Below are 18,746 nucleotides of genomic sequence, written 5' to 3' on the forward strand. Positions count from 1 at the left end.
TGAACAATCCAACACCATCCCTTTTTGGTTTGTTCATTTGTTTGAAAGTCTAGGCAAGACACATCACTACAATATATATTGCTTTTTCCTTTATCACATCATAAAGATGATAAGAAGTGTATTACTATTTGAAATAAAATAATTTTTAATTGATCTGACTGGTAATAAAAAACTATGTAATAATGACAAGTGCAATATGAATTATAAACAAAAGCTGTCATCTGGCAGATTGCATTGCTATGGAAGCATTTATGGTCTTTCTTAAATTATTTAGAATAATGTTTGTCAAGCTGGAGGGTGCCTCAGGGCGATGATTCCCTTCAGTTAGAAGAAGTGAGAGCCAAATGAGTCCAGACAGGTGGGTCAGAGGTCAAAGTATTTGAACAGATGCTCGTTGACTTGGACTTCTGTCTCCCATTTTACCCACATATGAATTAGCACCCTTACATTTAGCAGCTACATATTCAATTCTAGTTACCTGACATTGTTTTATCTGCTCCATTGTCACACTTTGTCAAATCGTTAAGTCCATAAACCACAAAGTGGGAGAGTCTTGGGGTTCTCCATGCCCTAGGTCCTGACAGCTGTGAGAAAAACACCAGTCCTGAATTAATTTTGATAGCAAATATCACATGCAAAATGTGAAGCACATATTGTAATAGAAACATAAATAGTGCACAGTGCCCAGCACTAGTAAGCATTTAAGAAAAACGTATTTATTTAGTCAATGAAAAGTTTCAGACATGAGCTCATGGAATATGACTTTGATGCGTATGGTTTCGGTGCTATTAACAACATATTTGAATCAATCATTGTATATATTAATGGAAATATGCATGTAAAAAGAAGATCATTTCTATGAAAACGAAGTTGAATGCTTTGGAAAGATCATAAATGTAATACTACCAAAATTCTTTATCAATTCAGGTGTATCTAGAAAACTAAAAATCTGAAGGGAAAATCATAAAATACATCAAAGAAATTTGTACTCTACTGGCTTTGTAAATATCTTTAAATTCCTATTCCTCTTTAAGGAAACTAAATCTCAAAATTGTATAGGATGAATTTTCGATGTGGATTGGGCAGGAAGATGACAATTCAAAGCAGGGAATCCAGAATAATGAAGATCTTGGCACAAAATCAAAATATTGACAAGTTACTGTGGATTTTTCAAACCACTTAAAGTTAGGCACGTATTATTTTTAAGCTTCCGCAATAAAATCACTTTTATTTTAAAACCAACTGACCATAGACCTGTTAGTATCAAAAAACAGGGATTTATCTCAAATATACATGAAAGAATTTTACAGCTCTTCAAGTCTTATAGAAATTTAAGTTATGTGGACCCTTGTCTTTTTTACCAATAAATCACAAAGTTGGTAAATGAAGAATTCACTGAGAACCAGTGAATGGACTGATATGCAGTTGGTTCCAAAGCCAAAAGGATATATATTATGGCTTGAAAGGAGAGGACACAAAATTTTAGTGCTCATAAATTGGAAGGCTCCCAGAGAGCCTTCCTTACTTAACCTTAGTGGCTTTAGCAGGACAAAGTAACTAACTAATTAACTTCTGTTCATGTGTGTGAATGTGTGTGTGTATAAAATATTTAAACATATGTGCATCATGATTTTGTACAGGCATACCATACATACTTGTGGTCACATTATACATGTACTATATATAACATACATATGCCTATAAATACACAGTGACACGTCTGTCTATAGAACACTGAACACTCCGCTTCCCCTTTAATCTTATTCTTATAAACTCAATTTCCAGCCAACGATGTGAAGTTTCCGAAACAAAATTACCTAAAAGGAAACTTCACACTTAGCTTGCACCTTCTTATAGATTTTCTGTGGCAGCAGGTTCTCAAACTTTACTCTTGGCATTTAGAAAGCTTTACTGCTGATCTTAGGCAATAGAACTTAACACCTAAACAATATGTCCTACATTTTATGAACACTTTGAGGATACTAATTAATCTACGTGATATCCTTGTGAAGGGAATAATTACAATTTTCACAGGTTTTTCCAGATGACACAACCGAGACTTGATTAAATAAAGTATCTAATAACACAGGACATTAATGAAAATGATTTTAACACTATTATTTACAGAGGAAAAATAACCTAGGAAAGATGAAATGGCAGTTCCATAAACAATTATGGGGCACTTATTATGTGCCTCACAAGCAAAGAAGAAAAAGAAGTCATTTCTGTCCTTAATGTGATTGCAGTATAACACGATACGTGTGAGGAGAGACTTATTTAAAGCACAACTGAAGCACAGGGGTAGGGACGACTATCTGTTGTTTGTGAGGGAATGGCAAGAAATGTGCTCCTAAAATGACTTTGATGGAGCGTCTTGAAGAGTAAGATTTCATTTATCAGACAAAGAGGAGAAGGATATTCTACTGAGAGCATCATGACATATCAAGGTACAGAATGCCTTTTTCAGCCAAATAAAATCATAGCAGTACAGTTGGTCTGATGAAACCCCAAGGTTTCAGTGGGAAATTGCAGAATATACAGAAGCCACATGATGAATGGTCTGTATTCTACCTATGGAGCTTTACATCTATTGGGCTCCCAGGAGCTAATGAAGATGACATAGGGGAGCGAATGACACCATCCACTGCATTCTGGAAGATTTTTCTGTAAATAAGTAGGGGTTCAATTTGTTAATTTGAACAAGAAGGAGAATATACTAAAGAAAAAAAAGTCTGGGATTAAGCCGTTGTACTGAGAATAAAGAGAGAGTGGCAGTTTGGGTTCTTATTTTAGGAGCAGAATTAACAACACTCAGTGCTTTTAAATATAACTGATGACTTTCCTCCACTAGTTGCTTCCCAAAGGGTGTCGTGATTTTTCTCCTCAGGTCATTCCTGTATTTATCTGGGGGGACAAGTTTCTCTAGGGTGGTATATAACCCAGCTCGCTGGCTTGCTGCACGACCACTTAGACCAAGTGTAGGTTTAGAAATCATACAAGTCAATATTTTATCTGAAGATATTCTTATCTAAGGTGACAATAGTGTCTAACTCTTAACTTGGAGTCTAGGGTTACATCAGATTTACACAATCAATATCTACTTTTCTCCCAAATTAAATTGAGACCACGACAGATTGACCAAAGGCTCTGCAGAGGGGAACTGCAGGTACAGCATGTGGGTTCTCATTTCTACCTTACTTCAGACAAAAGAGAAGGGTGTGAAAAGTCAGGAAGGGTATTTAATTGCTCCAAACTTCATCGGCTCCATAAAGGCAACTAGAGAGTCCAGTTAATTACTCCATGAGTAATTAAATTATCAGGAGTTTAAAAATAAGTTACAAGGTACTAAAATGGAATGTTTTTCAGAAATTATGTCTCTGATAATTAAGCAAGTATTCAAATATGTGCACACACAAAATGACAATCTCCCAAGCTTTATCAATAAACATTAGCTTAAAAATTAGTTTTGGTCAAAATGATCTCCATTGTTATTAATGGAATCATGCACCAACTTTATGCATCACGTGGGAAGCTATTAACTTGTAAATTAAGAGCCAAATAGTTTTCAGGGGCACCTGGGTGGCTCAGTCGGTTAAGTGTCTGACTTTGGCTCAGGTCATGATCTCACAGTTTGTGAGTTTAAGCCCCACGTCGGGCTCTGTGCTGACAGCTCAGAGCCTGGAGCCTGCTTCGAGTTATGTTTCTCCCTGTCTGCCCCTCCCTCCCTCATGCTCTGTCTCTCTCTCTCTCTCTCTTTCAAAAATAAATAAACATTAACAAAATTTTTAAAAAGCCAAATAATTTTGAAATACTCCATTTTTAATACTATTTGTATTGATCCATTACGTTTTGAGGTTTGACATAGAAATGTATAACCGCGACTTTCTTCTCCTTAGTCCTACGTTAAAATCCAAAGTAGAAACCTTTGGGAAGAGTAACGTTCACTAAGCCATTAGGCAAAACGATGAAAACAGGGAGACAGCTGGTTGACCGGCCTCGTACGTACTTTCAATGCATTTCACATGTCTTCATAGGAGGACTTCATATTTCCTCTAGAGTTCTCGATGGGCACAACTCATGCTCACTCGATAATCTGACTTCTCAGAAAATTTCCCTCCTTATGAGATTCCGCTCAAGGTCTTCCCCATAAGAATCAAAATAAAATGTTCTAGCCACCCAGGAGACAGCGGTGTGTAATGCTATAAGCAAGGTGGCAGACAGACTGCTCACTGATGTCAGACATAGTGAAGCTTTTGTGTACTCAGGCCTTGGTGCATTTTTTACCTTCTTATGCATGAGTTTAAGCATATGACTTAACCCAGATGTGTCTCAGTCTCTCCTGTGTAAAAAGTGTGAGGATTATAATTACTTACCTCTTAGGGATGTTATGACACTAATTAATGCCTCAGAATTCTGTGAATAAAAATTATTCTGCACAGATGTTAATTACTATTATTCAAAGAACAGCCATAAGGCCAGATGCCGGAGAAGGTGACGGGCAGGTTTTTAATGCCCTCAATGAAGGCTAAATACAATTTATTAGGAAGAATTGTGGAGAAAAAGAAAACAACAAAAGACTTAAAATGAAGGCATTATATTAGCAGAGCTTAAGTAACTGGGCATCTACTGAAAATGAGTGTGGGGTGCACATGCCATAGCCAAAAATCAACAACAAAAAAAAAAATGTAATGGCCCATGGCAGATTTCCTGAAGGAAAAAATGCTTTTAGCAGTACTTGAATCCTAGTGTTGTGAGCAAATTTTAAGGTACATTGCTATACTCTATATAATCAAAAAAGACTAATTCACTCAAAAGACCCCATGTGAGTCCACCTGACACAGTCTTTTTATTATGTGTAGTAGCCCAAGATGTGAAAATTAACAAATCCGTAGGGATTGCAGAAGAGACAATGGTCAAATAGAGAATTACAGAATCTCCCTTATCTGTTATTTCATAACTGAAGAGATAAGGTAGTGTGTCTTAATGATGTTTCAAAGGCTTTATTTTCCCGTAATTTCTACAGTTGTATCCTTCGGGCTCTGCCCTTGGTTCACTCTCTGGCTACAGCTGGGGAAGCATGAGGAAGACAGGTCTTCAGTTTTCCCTGACCATTCTTGTACACCATGACGTGATAAATCTTGTGAGGTTATTTCTGAAAGTTTTCTGTATCAGGAAAGACAGCCTAAGCAGAAAGTGGATTCTAAAGTCCTTCCCAGCCTAACACGATGGAATTCTTAGCACTTATATATTGCGGACTATTTACTCACATTTTGCTCTTTCTCCTGAGACTTCTGCAAGATGGCTTGCATTCTTGATGTTACCAGCTGCACTATAGTCTAAGGGCAGACATGCTGACCGAGCACTGGAGTTGTGATTGTGTAGGGGTGAGCTAAGCAATAAGTGGCCCAGGTGGAACGATGGAGAACTTGCTCCTGGGGTCAGGTTTAAAGAGCATCACTTGTTATCCGATGCACCTAAACTGTATCTGACAATGGTTTATTTTTGCAGAGATCAGATTCAACATAAATTGAATTTGTACTATATGTCAAGCATAGCCATGGCTGTTTTCCCATTTTGGATTAAAAAAAAATTTTTAAATAAGCATAATAGTCATTTTCATTGCATTTCTTTTCAAGGAGGAAACTGAAGTTGAGAGAAATTAAATGACATTCTAAGGTAGTTGAGCAACACAAACGTCTTTGACTTTCAGTCTAGTGATCTTCCCTCTATACTCCATGGCATCCTCTGATGTCATAATTAGTTAAGTATCTACAGAAGTTGAATTAAACATGAGTGTGCAACTTCCTGATGGACCTTACCCCAGAAACATTCAAGCCCCAGTTGCAGAGAAGCAAAAATAGTAGCCAACTCAACTGGTACGAAGCCATAGTCACAGAAAGATGAGAAAATAAGGTAAAATATTTACTTTCACCAAATCACCATGGTGAGAAAAACCATGGGTTCATTTATTTTTACAACCAGAATTTATGGGTAATCTGTTATGTATAATCCCTACTAAGTATAGGGATGATCTGACAGTCAAGAGACCCTAGATCCTTTCCCTCAAGGATTTAACCATCTATGGGGGGAGACCGCCGTGAAACAAGTAAATTCCTAAACAAGCATTTAGTCACAATGTGAATAGTGCTAAAATGAATATAAACATTTAGTTACCATAATATCCAGTATATATAAAACAAACTGGGCTTCTGGCAGAAGATGGCGGCGTAGGAGGACGCTGGGCTCACCGCGAGTCCTGCTGATCACTTAGATCCCACCTACACCTGCCTAAATAACCCAGAAAACCGCCAGAGGATTAGCAGAACGGAGTCTCCGGAGCCAAGCGCAGACGAAAGGCCCACGGAAGAGGGTAGGAAGGGCGGCGAGGCGGTGCGCGCTGCACGGACTGGCGGGAGGGAGCCCGGACGGAGGGGCAGCCTGCGGGCCAAGCAGAGCCCCCGAGTCTGGCTCGCAAAAGCGGAGGGGCTGGACGGAGTGTGTTCTGACAGCAAGTGGGACTTAGCATCTGGGAGCTCATAAATTAACAGCTCTGCTCGGAAAGCGGGAAGGCTGGAGGAGAAAGGGAGGGAGAGTTGCTGAGCCCCAGGACGACAGAGCTCAGCTTGGCGGGGAACAAAGGCGCTCGCCAGCGCCATCACCCTCACACATCCCCCAGCCAAAATCCCAAAGGGAACCAGTTCCTGCCAGGGAACTTGCTTGCTCTGTGCAAACACCCAACGCTGTGCTTCTGCGGAGCCAAACCTCCGGTTTGGCTACGGAGGGTCTGACTCCCTCCCGCTGCCACAGGGACCCTCCTTAGGGTCACCTAAGGAGAAGCGAGCTAAGCCTGCCCCTCCTGCCCCCATGCACCTTGCCTACCCACCCCAGCTAATACGCCAGATCCCCAGCATCACAAGCCTGGCAGTGTGCAAGTAGCCCAGACGGGCCACACCACCCCACAGTGAATCCTGCCCCTAGGAGAGGGGAAGAGGAGGCACACACCAGTCTGACTGTGGCCCCAGCGTGGGCTGGGGACAGACATCAGGTCTGACTGCGGCCCTGCCCACCAACTCCAGTTATACACCACAGCACAGGGGAAGTGCCCTGCAGGTCTGCACCACTCAAGGGACTATCCAAAATGACCAAACGGAAGAATTCCCCTCAAAAGAACCTCCAGGAAATAACAACAGCTAATGAACTGATCAAAAAGGATTTAAATAATATAACAGAAAGTGAATTTAGAATAATAGTCATAAAATTAATTGCTGGGCTTGAAAACAGTATAGAGGACAGCAGAGAATCTCTTGCTACAGAGATCAAGGGACTAAGGAACAGTCAGGAGGAGCTGAAAAACGCTTTAAATGAGATACAAAATAAAATGGAAATGACCACGGCTCGGATTGAAGAGGCAGAGGAGAGAATAGGTGAACTAGAAGATAAAATTATGGAAAAAGAGGAAGCTGAGAAAAAGAGAGAGAAAAAAATCCAGGAGTATGAGAGGAAAATTAGAGAACTAAGTGATACACTAAAAAGAAATAATATACGCATAACTGGTATCCCAGAGGAGGAAGAAAGAGGGAAAGATGCTGAAGGTGTACTTGAAGAAATAATAGCTGAGAACTTCCCTGAACTGGGGAAGGAAAAAGGCATTGAAATCCAAGAGGCACAGAGAACTCCCTTCAAACGTAACTTAAATCGATCTGCACAACATATCATAGTGAAACTGGCAAAATACAAGGATAAAGAGAAAGTTCTGAAAGCAGCAAGGGATAAACGTGCCCTAACATATAAAGGGAGATCTATAAGACTCATGACTGATCTCTCTTTTGAAACCTGGCAGGCCAGAAAGGATTGGCACGAGAGCTTCAATGTGTTGAACAGAAAAAATATGCAGCCGAGAATCCTTTATCCAGCAAGTCTGTCATTTAGAATAGAAGGAGAGATAAGGGTCTTCCCAAACAAACAAAAACTGAAGGAATTCAGGACCACTAAACCAGCCCTACAAGAGATCCTAAGGGGGATCCTGTGAGACAAAGTACCAGAGACATCGCTACAAGCATAAAACATACAGACATCACAATGACTCTAAACCCGTATCTTTCTATAATAACACTGAATGTAAATGGATTAAATGCGCCAACCAAAAGACATAGGGTATCAGAATGGATAAAAAAAACAAGACCCATCTATTTGCTGTCTACAAGAGACTCACTTTAGACCTGAGGACACCTTTAGATTGAGAGTGAGGGATGGAGAACTATTTATCATGCTACTGGAAGCCAAAAGAAAGCTGGAGTAGCCATACTTATATCAGAAAATCTAGACTTTAAATTAAAGGATGTAACAAGAGATGAAGAAGGGCTTTATATAATAATTACAGGGTCTATCCATGAGGAAGAGCTAACAATTATAAATGTCTATGCGCCGAATACCAGAGCCCCCAAATATATAAAACACTTACTCATAAACATAAGCAACCTTATTGATAAGAATGTGGTAATTGCAGGGGACTTTAACACTCCACTTACAGAAATGGATAGATCATCTAGACACACAGTCAATAAAGAAACAAGGGCCCTGAATGATACATTGGATCAGATGGACTTGACAGATATATTTAGAACTCTGCATCCCAAAGCAACAGAATATACTTTCTTCTCGAGTTCACATGGAACATTCTCCAAGATAGATCATATAGTGGGTCACAAAACAGCCCTTCATAAGTATACAAGAATTGAAATTATACCATGCATACTTTCAGACCACAATGCTGTGAAGCTTGAAATCAACCACAGGAAAAAGTCTGGAAAACCTCCAAAAGCATAGAGGTTAAAGAACACCCTACTAAAGAATGAGTGGGTCAACCAGGCAATTAGAGAAGAAATCAAAAAATATATGGAAACAAATGAAAATGAAAATACAACAATCCAAATGCTTTGGGATGCAGCGAAGGCAGTCCTGAGAGGAAAATACATTGCAATCCAGGCCTATCTCAAGAAACAAGAAAAATCCCAAATACAAAATCTAACAGCACACCTAAAGGAAATAGAAGCGGAACAGCAAAGATACCCTAAACCCAGCAGAAGAAGAGAAATAATAAAGATCAGAGCAGAAATAAACATTACAGAATCTAAAAAAACTGTAGAGCAGATCAACGAAACCAAGAGTTGGTTTTTTGAAAAAATAAACAAAATTGACAAACCTCTAGCCAGGCTTCTCAAAAAGAAAAGGGAGATGACCCAAATAGATAAAATCATGAATGAAAATGGAATTATTACAACCAATCCCTCAGAGATACAAACAATTATCAGGGAATACTATGAAAAATTATATGCCAATAAATTGGACAACCTGGAAGAAATGGACAAATTCCTAAACACCCACACTCTTCCAAAACTCAATCAGGAAGAAATAGAAAGCTTGAACAGATCCATAACCAGCGAAGAAATTGAATCGGTTATCAAAAATCTCCCAATAAATAAGAGTCCAGGACCAGATGGCTTCCCAGGGGAGTTCAACCAGACGTTTAAAGCAGAGATAATACCTATCCTTCTCAAGCTATTCCAACAAATAGAAAGGGAAGGACAACTTCCAGACTCATTCTATGAAGCCAGAATTACTTTGATTCCTAAACCAGACAGAGACCCAGTAAAAAAAGAGAACTATAGGCCAATATCCCTGATGAATATGGATGCAAAAATTCTCAATAAGATACTAGCAAATCGAATTCAACAGCATATAAAAAGAATTATTCACCATGATCAAGTGGGATTCATTCCTGGGATGCAGGGCTGATTCAACATTCGCAAATCAATCAACGTGATACATCACATTAATAAAAAAAGTTAAGAACCATATGATCCTGTCAATCAATGCAGAAAAGGCCTTTGACAAAATTCAGCACCCTTTCTTAATAAAAACCCTTGAGAAAGTCGGGATAGAAGGAACATACTTAAACATCATAAAAGCCATTTATGAAAAGCCCACAGCTAACATCATTCTCAATGGGGAAAAACAGAGAGCTTTTTCCCTGAGATCAGGAACACGACAGGGATGCCCACTCTCACCGCTGTTGTTTAACATAGTGTTGGAAGTTCTAGCATCAGCAATCAGACAACAAAAGGAAATCAAAGGCATCAAAATTGGCAAAGATGAAGTCAAGCTTTCACTTTTTGCAGATGACATGATATTATACATGGAAAATCCGATAGACTCCACCAAAAGTCTGCTAGAACTGATACATGAATTCAGCAAAGTTGCAGGATACAAAATCAATGTACAGAAGTCAGTTGCATTCTTATACACTAACAATGAAGCAACAGAAAGACAAATAAAGAAACTGATCCCATTCACAATTACACCAAGAAGCATAAAATACCTAGGAATAAACCTAACCAAAGATGTAACAGATCTGTATGCTGACAACTATAGAAAGCTTATGAAGGTAATTGAAGAAGATATAAGGAAATGGAAAGACATTCCGTGCTCATGGACTGGAAGAATAAATATTGTCAAAATGTCAATACTACCCAAAGCTATCTACACATTCAATGCAATCCCAATCAAAATTGCACCAGCGTTCTTCTCGAAACTAGAACAAGCAATCCTAAAACTCATATGGAACCACAAAAGGCCCCAAATAGCCAAAGTAATTTTGAAGAAGAAGACCAAAGCAGGAGGCATCACAATCCCAGACTTTAGCCTCTACTACAAAGCTGTAATCAGCAAGACAGCATGGTATTGGCACAAAAACAGACACATAGACCAATGGAATAGAATAGAAACCCCAGAACTAGACCCACAAACGTATGGCCAACTCATCTTTGACAAAGCAGGAAAGAACATCCAATGGAAAAAAGACAGTCTCTTTAACAAATGGTGCTGGGAGAACTGGACAGCAACATGCAGAAGGTTGAAACTAGACCACTTTCTCACACCATTCACAAAAATAAACTCAAAATGGTTAAAGGACCTGAATGTGAGACAGGAAACCATCAAAACCCTAGAGGAGAAAGCAGGAAAAGACCTCTCTGACCTCAGCCGTAGCAATCTCTTACTCGACACATCCCCAAAGGCAAGGGAATTAAAAGCAAAAATGAATTACTGGGACCTTATGAAGATAAACAGCTTCTGCACAGCAAAGGAAACAACCAACAAAACTAAAAGGCAACCAACGGAATGGGAAAAGATATTTGCAAATGACATATCGGACAAAGGGCTAGTATCCAAAATCTATAAAGAGCTCACCAAACTCCCACAAATAACCCAGTGAAGAAATGGGCAGAAAACATGAATAGGCACTTCTCTAAAGAAGACATCTGGATGGCCAACAGGCACATGAAAAGATGCTCAACGTCACTCCTTATCAGGGAAATATAAATCAAACCACACTCAGATATCACCTCACGCCAGTCAGCGTGGCCAAAATGAACAAATCAGGAGACTATAGATGCTGGAGAGGATGTGGAGAAACGGGAACCCTCTCGCACTGTTGGTGGGAATGCAAATTGGTGCAGCCACTCCGGAAAACAGTGTGGAGGTTCCTCAAAAAATTAAAAATGGACCTCCCCTATGACCCAGCAATAGCACTGCTAGGAATTGACCCAAGGGAAAGAGGAGTACTAATGCATAGGGGCACTTGTACCCTAATATTTACAGCAGCACTCTCAACAATAGCCAAATTATGGAAAGAGCCTAAATGTCCATCAACCGATGAATAGATAAAGAAATTGTGGTTTATATACACAATGGAGTACTACATGGCAATGAGAAAGAACGAAATATGGCCCTTTGTAGCAACGTGGATGGAACTGGAGAGTGTGATGCTAAGTGAAATAAGCCATACAGAGAAAGACAGATACCATATGTTTTCACTCTTATGTGGATCCTGAGAAACTTAACAGAAACCCATGGGGGAGGGGAAGGAAAAAAAAAAAGAGGTTAGAGTGGGAGAGAGCCAAAGCATAAGAGACTCTTAAAAACTGAGAACAAACTGAGGGTCGATGGGGGGTGGGAGGGAGGGGAGGGTGGGTGATGGGCAGTGAGGAGGGCACCTTTTGGGATGAGCACTGGGTGTTGTATGGAAACCAATTTGACAATAAATTTCATATATTGAAAAAAATAATAAAAAATAAAACAAACTTAATTTTTTTCAGAGTAGTTGTATTATTTTCAATGTAAAAAAATATAACTTTAATTAATATTCTATAACTCTACACCCAAGTGGGATTTGCTGTTGCCGTTGCCCTGGGTTTTCACAGTTCCCAGGGTTTCCAAAGCATATTTTAAAGACTCTGCGTTGAAGGAAGATAGAGTTGAGGGTTTGGTTACCATAAAGGAATAACGAACCAGAAGCTTGGAAGTTGGCCTGAGAGGTTGAGTCAAGAACAATAAGACTACAGACACCACGGTGTGGCCTGGCTCAATCCCCCAGGGAATTAGATATCTGATACCAGGTCATTGACAACCCTGACCAAGAACAAAGGGACTTGTCTCCTGAGCCTATAGGTGAAATGAAATCTACAGTTTCATTTAATCACAACTGTTCTTCAAAATGCTCACTCTAGCCACGAGAGACTCCTTGGGACTCTCTCAGCACTTGAACCTGAATACTGGAAGTGTGCCTTAGCAATTGGAGAGCAGTATGTGGCAACTGAGACTTGTTCATTTGTTTGTACGTGTGCCTTGATTTCTAGACTATTCTTCCTGTGAGTTGTTAAAGGTCTCTGAATTAAGCTGTACCTTCTTGCACTGCCGAGCAGCATTATATCCAGCACACTGCCCTAGGCCAGCTCAGATAATGGGGCAGAACAGCAACATAATGGGATATTATAGCAATTCTTAACCCATTCCACACTTGACTAACCCCAGTAATGAGTCAATAAGGCCTGTAGCTCTGTAATGGGAGCTTATGCAGTGGAACATTGAGGCAGGATGTTGCAAAGGAAAACCTAGGAGCCATACTGGAGCAGTTACTGCGGCTCCTAATATTTATAATAGGCCAATTCAGTCTGCAATCTGATCTCTGTGTGGTGCCCAGAGTCTTCCTGGTTTGCTTTCCTGAATCACCTCTGTTTTTCCAGTTCCTTACACCAAAATAATTGAGATAGCCTTGCTAAAATGAGATAGACAAGGGATTTACATCTTTGAGTTTTGAAAAGGAGGAAGTAGACTGAATGGAAATAAGGCTTATCATACACAATTTAGTCTCTCATGCCCCTGATTTCTCATTCTAAACTCAGATTTCTATGCTATGGATCCAGGAGGGGGAGATTAGTCAGGATTATTGCCTTCTCCTTCTGGTTCTACCAATACTTTTAGTTATTTTAATTCTTCAAGGATTTCTGATGGTTTTATTCTCTTTTAGCTCTAATAGCCACAAGATATCTTAAAATTGGAGGCTTCAAACACCTGCCCCATGATCTCAAATTGATTAACTGAAAAGTTCAGCATGTACCTCTTAAGACCTAAATGATATTGTAATTAGATGCAGAGTAGTATTGCTGTGAACCAATATATGTATTCCCTCCTCCCTGCCCAAATTCATATGTTGAAGCCCGTACTACCAATGTGACTGTATCTGGAGACAGGGCTTTTAGGAGGTAATGAAGGTTAAATAAGGTCATAAGGGTGAAGTCTTAATCTGATAGGATTGTGGCCTTATAAGAAGAGGAAGAGAGGGAGGTATCTTTATTGACATGCAAACATTGCAAGGAAAGGCCACATGAGCACACAGCAAGTGGGTGGCCAACTACAAGCGAGGAAGGCGTTCTCACCAAAACTTGACCAATCTAGGACTTCGAGCCTCCAGAAAGGTAAAAAATGCATTTATGTTGTTTAAGCCACCCACTCTATGATATTTTGTTATAGCAGCCTAAGCTGACTAATACAAGTATATTCAATGATGTACTTAACATTGTTTTCTACAACGATCCTAGAAGATCAGTCTAGCAGAAGAGAAGGATGGACTGTGCTACTCCTACCAGGAGGTTGGGCACAGAGAGCAGTGTCACAGACACTGATAATATGATTATTAGAGAGCAGGAAGCCCCTGTGTATCGACTGTGGTTCAAAAGAAATCTATTCACACAGGAGCTAGCAAGACACCAACAAACTTGACCATCCCTTCTGTGACTCTCAGATCTTCAGCAAAGTTTCTAAATTTTTGACTTGTTTTTGTTTGACCACTGACTTAGAATAAAGCCAAGAGCAGAAAGGAAATTGAACCAGAAGAAGAACCATGAAAATGTAAACAGGGATTTCCAAAAGTATGGGGAGAACTTTGAATGTCCTGAGGCCATGGTGTTGGGCCAAGTTCAGTAAGCTCTTCAGAAGGCAAGGAGTTTCATTTAAAATGAGAGCAACAGGAAAAACACATACTATGAGAATATGTTATAGTTGGACCATACTAGTCGGCATTTTTTTCCATGGGCCAGTATAAGAGAAAAGGCACTTTGGCACTTTTCTGGGGATTGAACGAGGGCAAAGGAAGAATCCTTACAATATAGCGGAGGTAGAGGATACAGACCCATTACTGGGAATTCTGCTTACAACTTAATGAGTTGTTTCCCCTCAAAAATGGCGAATGTACACTTCATTATCCTTCAATATTAATGAGAATAATCAATTTCACTTAATTTGCTCCCTGACACTTTCTCCAAAGATTTAATTTGTTACTGTGTACTTTTTAAAATAACACATTACAAATTTAGTAATATAGAACAAGGAAACAAAATAAGGCAAAGAACGGTTAAAAGGCAGATAAAGGGGAGAAAGACTAGGAAATGAAATATGAAAAAGAAAGAAGCAAACAACCTAACAAATGGGTCAAAAACCTTAACAGACATCTACCAAAAAAGTAGACCAATGACAGATAAACATATAAAAAGATGCTCCGCATCATATGTCATTATGGAAATGCAAATTAGAACAATGAGATACCACTACTATTAGAATGGCCAAAATCTGTAACACCAAATGTTGGCCAGGATGTGAAGCAACAGGAAATCTCATTGCTGGTGGGAATGCAAAATGGTACAGCCATTTTGGAAGACAAAGATTACAAAATTAAACATACTCTTAACATATGATCCAGCAATTGTGCTCCTTAGTATTTGCCCAAAGGAGTTGAAACTTATATCCACACAAAAACTTTGCACATGGTTGTTTATAGTAGCTTTAGTTATAACTGCCAAAACTCAGTAGCAACCAAGATGTCCTTCAGTAGGTGAATGAATAAATAGAACGTGGTACATCCAGACACTGGAATACTATTATTCAGTACTAAAATGGCATGGGCTGTCAAGCCATAAAAAGACATGGGGGAACCTTAAATGCACATTACTAAGTGAAAGAAGCCAATCTGAAAAGGTTACATACTGTATGAGTCCAACTATATAACATTCTGGGAAAAACAGATCTATGGAGACCTTGGCAAAAGTCAGGAATTCGGTAGAGCATGTGACTCTTAATCTTGGGGTTGTGAGTTTGAATCCCACGTTGGGTGTGGAGATTACTTAAAAATAAAGTCTTTTTAAAAAGTCAGGAATTAAAGAGGGTAGAGAGATGTGTGGGTGGAGCATGAAGAATTTTTAGGGCAGTGAAACTACCCTGTATGACACTATAATGATGGATGCATGTCGTTATACATATATGTATAATGAATTTATACATATAGAATTTACAACACCAAGTTGAACCATAATGTGAACTATGATCTTTGGGTGATGATAATGTTTCAACGTAGGTTCATTGATTATAACAATGCACCACTCTGGTGGGGAGTCTTAACAATGGGGGAGGCTATGCGTGTGTAGAGGCAGAGAATATATGGAAATCTTTGTACCTTCTCTTCAATTGCTATACCTAAAACTGCTCTTAAAAATAAAGTCTTAATATTAAAAAAAATGAGACTGGGAAAGGACAGATGCAAAGGAATAATGAGCAATTGTAAAAAAGAGAAAAAGGACTGTATAGAAGAGATTTTGAGGACACACAAAATATCCATTTCCCATAACCCCTTAGGTTTGGGCTACATGACTAATTCTGGACAAGGAAACAGGAATGAAAATGACATGCGTCATTTACAAGCTGGGCAGCTAAGAGCAGGTGGCCACATGTTCCTAGATCTGTGCTGTGCAATAAATATGATACAAACCCCATATGTAACATTAAATTTTTTAGCAGTCCATTAAAATAAATACATGAAGTTAATTCAATAATGTACTCTGTTTATCCAATACATCCAAGATATTATCCTTTCAACATGTAAGCAATATACAAATAATTATTGAGATATTTTGCGGTTTTATTTTTACTAAGGCTAAATCCAGTGTATTATCTTTAAATTCAGACTAGACACATTTCAAATGTTCAATAACCACAGGCGGCTAGAAACTGAGCAAGAAATAATTTGCAAACTGAGCAAGAAATAATTTTTGGTTGCATTAAGCAAGCAACTGAAATTTTAGGGCTTACATATTACTATACATTGTGTACATTTACCCTATTATAAAAATTGTTACAAATTCAGGATCAAACAACAGACCTCCCCCTCTTCCTTTTAATTTTAGAGAAATTGGATGCAATCCTTGACCAGGAAACTAGGTAAAGGGTTGATGTGCTAGAGTTGTTCGCTGTTGGGAGCAAACTTACCGAAGGATTGGAAGTTGATGTCTCACTGCCAGAAGAAACATACAGAACAGATGGAGTTGATTGTTCAGCCAGTCACTATTAGATGCGTACACAAAAACAGAGTTCTAGTCACAGATTTCAAAAAAAAAATTAGCAGCCTCCTTCCCTGCTTGTTAAAAACCTAACTTTTGGGGAGGATATCGTTCAGTCAAACACTAAGTTTATTATTTAGTACATCTTTCCAAGCTTTCTTTTTTCTCATTTAATGACAATTCTCCTTCCTTCTAGTCTGACCATCAACTGCTCAGAAGTCACAGATGCCTCACTGCCAGTGGAGGGGGAAGGAGTCTGAGACCGTGAGCTGGCAGAGGTTGGCGTCGTGAGGACTGAGTTGGACTCTTTCAGCCCTGCCTGCTTCTCAGCCAGGTGTTCGGGATGATCACGTTGCTGACACCTGTGAAGACCCATGGGAGCTGAAGTTCTTGTTTCTGGACCACTTCATCTTTGGGTGCCCAGTTACAACCATGTATGTCACAAACGGTGCAAAGGTGATTCTCACATTACTGAGCAATTCCTTGGGAAACTGGTAGTCAGTCTCATGATTCAAATTAATTTCTCTGGCCGACCCTCAGCCTATATGAGAAATTTAGAAATGACAGCCACTCCCAAATAGGACATGGGGGTGGAGGAACCTCTTTCCTCTCTCATTTAGAAATGCCATTCTGGGACACTTGGGTGGTGCGGTCGGTTAAGCGTCAGACTCCTGATTTCAGCTCAGGTCACGATCTCAGTTTATGTGAAGTTGAGCCCTATGTCAGGCTCTGCGCTGACAGCAACAGAGCCTACTTGAGATCCTCTCTCTCCCTCTCTCTTTCTCTCTCTCTGCCCCACCCCTACGTGTGTTGTCTCTCTCTTAAATGAATAAAACTTAAAAAAATAAATGCCATTCCAGCTTCTTCTATGTTCTCAAATTCTGCTGCTCTACAAACTCCAGTTAAAAAGTAGTCACCAGTCCTCTAATTAAAGAGTCACCCCAAAATTCCATGGACATGTTCCATAGGGACATCTAACCTCCCAGGAAGATGAATGAAGTACCAGCAGCCCCCATTGTGAGGAGGGTGGCCTGGAGAGGGGCAACACAGCTCTCAGACACCTTTCTCCAAATCTCTTCCCCTGATGCTCCTTTCACTCCCACACCCTTTTGCTCCAACTCAGGAGTGGAGACAAACCAGTTCTTCTAGTTCTTATAATCTCTTTCCCAAAGGCCTTATTCTGACACTTAGCCAGGTCTCCACTCAAATAGCAATCTTCTGTCTTCCCTCCCTTCCTACACTCCTCTCCTGTGTGTGTGCGCGTGTGTGTTTTGTGATTTTTTTTTTTTTTTGTAAGTTCATGTATTGACAGTGGAGGAGTGAGAAAGGCAAAGAACTCATTGTTCTCTTTTTCAGTTTATTGTCGCAGGTAAACCCTTCACAGCTCACCCTCTCCCTTGTAATTTCTATAGCCTCACAGCAGATAAAGGAGCTTCCATAGATACTCAAGACAGGTGCACAACTGAGTTCCTGATGAAACTCTTTCTGCTTGGCTTTGTGAATAGATTTGACAACAGCTTCCAGGAAATTGCATCTGATGTTTTAAGGCTAGACCTGGCTGTCAAGCATGCTGAGTCATATCCATTGAGTCAGAGAGTGCTATGCTGTAAGGGAATTTTTCTAACATTAGCCAACCTCCCTGCTTTGGGATGAGGAAAACAGCAGAGTTTCATAGCTAATGATCCTGACGAGGGAGGAAAGCTTCCCTTCAGTTTGTTTGGTTGGTTGGTTGGTTGGCTGGCTGGTTTTTCTTCAAGGTCTTATCATTATTATCTCAAGGTTCAAACATAGCTCTGAGCTCACCTACCTGGGAAGTAAAGGCTTGTAGCCCATACTATTTTTTCTAATAAATGTAATTATAAAACAAAGTAAAAGATGTGACATCAATTGATTGATTAAGCTCCCATAGGTTCAAAGTAAATACATAGTTAAATGCCATGAGGAGGAAGTTGGAGACCTCAAAATTGCAAAAGTAAAACATCAGCAATAGAGCCATATTTTTCTATGCCTTTAATTCTTAGA

At 39.6% G+C, this 18,746-nt stretch overlaps 1 long non-coding RNA gene across 1 annotated transcript; it reads right to left on the bottom strand.

Moving 5' to 3' along the window:
• Positions 1-227: 227 nt before the first annotated feature.
• LOC147578656 (uncharacterized) lies at positions 228-17,785 on the bottom strand. The gene is made up of 3 exons (XR_015254325.1): positions 17,665-17,785; positions 16,654-16,728; positions 228-584 (listed from the first exon to the last, which is right to left on the bottom strand). It is a non-coding gene; the product is annotated as an uncharacterized LOC147578656 (long non-coding RNA).
• Positions 17,786-18,746: the final 961 nt, after the last annotated feature.

Source organism: Puma concolor, chromosome C1 (genome assembly GCF_028749965.1).
Source record: "Puma concolor isolate L17-30 chromosome C1, mPumCon1.1.hap2, whole genome shotgun sequence".
NCBI lineage: Eukaryota > Metazoa > Chordata > Mammalia > Carnivora > Felidae > Puma > Puma concolor.